Source organism: Penaeus monodon, chromosome 41, assembly GCF_015228065.2.
Source record: "Penaeus monodon isolate SGIC_2016 chromosome 41, NSTDA_Pmon_1, whole genome shotgun sequence".
Taxonomy (NCBI): domain Eukaryota; kingdom Metazoa; phylum Arthropoda; class Malacostraca; order Decapoda; family Penaeidae; genus Penaeus; species Penaeus monodon.
This window is the reverse complement of record NC_051426.1, coordinates 13086366-13087549: the sequence shown is the minus strand read 5'-3', so window position 1 is coordinate 13087549 and position 1184 is coordinate 13086366. Positions and strand designations below refer to the sequence as shown.

The following is a 1184-nucleotide window of genomic DNA, read 5'->3' as shown; positions in this document are numbered from 1 at the left end:
TTTATAGCTTTACCCTGTACAGATTGAACAAAAACTGTTGTTAATGAATCTGTGATTTTTTTAATAGATTACCCTGTGTTATGTGTGTTTGCCTCTGTTTTGTCTAGCTAAAAAACAAAGGTCACGTATTCTCTATACATCATACATATAAAAAAAGTTAAAATTAGAACAAAAAAAAAAGTCCAAAGAAAATGAACTCATACAAGAAGTTACTTTCATTTCTTTTCTGTTTTAACACTGGCTTGCTATTTTTGTGTTAAAGAGACAGTGCTTTATTTTCCTGAAATTGTATAGAAAAGTCTGAGTCTGATAAGATAAGTTTGTTTTTTGTTTTTTTGGTATTAGAGAGAGAAGATCCATTATGTTGTTATTCAGATAAACAAGTAATGTTACTCTTTGTTTATTAAATGTCTGTTGTTAGTATTCACCAGATGAATTGCAACATATGTTGTATTATATGACACATAAATGTTTAAGTGTGCTTGCATTGATAAGAAATCATACCTTTGTGATACACCTCAGGTACAATAGCCAACATCATTACATGTTGTATGGAGATACAGAGATTGAACTGATTTAGTTTTAAGGAAAACCAGTTACAGTTTATCAGCTAGTGACTATTTCATTATCTGGAAAGTAAATCATAATTTTCACTGTTTGATTTTGCAGTTATCACAATGTTTTTCAAGTTATTGAATTTTCATCAATCTAAAGAAATATGCAATGTCATTTTGCTTCATAGCACTGCATTGTTTTACAGTGATTGGTGCTGTTGGTTAAAACATTTCTCTAAAAAGTAACTATTGTGTAATGAAAAGGAGTCGTTGATAATTTACAAACATGTAAATAACAAGACAGAGGTTTTCACCCTACTTGCCTATAATTTGCAATGGCAAAATTGTAATTTTTCATTAAAGGTGAGATTTTTGGCAGAGTCTTTGTTAACCCCACAAAGTAATTACAGACATTTATGGAAGTGTAATGTATTCTAGTTTTGGACAAGATTAATTGGCATATTTGTGCTGACAAAATACACACAGGGTTACTGCATGATTAGCAAAGATTTTAACTTATAATTTTGAAAATGCAATGTAAGATAATAATTATGACCTTAGCCAGGTGTCAAAAGTTTCTAGAGAATGTATGTTTAACAGTGTAACCATCATTTAGCTCAGTTACTTAAA

The 1184-nt window shown here is 29.7% G+C and overlaps 1 protein-coding gene across 2 annotated transcripts in view; it reads left to right on the top strand.

The window, feature by feature from the left end:
* The window catches only part of LOC119598596 (1,5-anhydro-D-fructose reductase-like), a 10537-nt gene extending 9608 nt beyond the window's left edge, over positions 1-929 (top strand). For both annotated transcript variants that reach the window (XM_037948261.1, XM_037948263.1), the window contains exon 9: positions 1-929. This exon is cut by the window's left edge and continues 266 nt beyond it. The gene's annotated coding sequence lies outside the window, so the exon portion shown is untranslated.
* The last annotated feature ends 255 nt before the right edge of the window (positions 930-1184 follow it).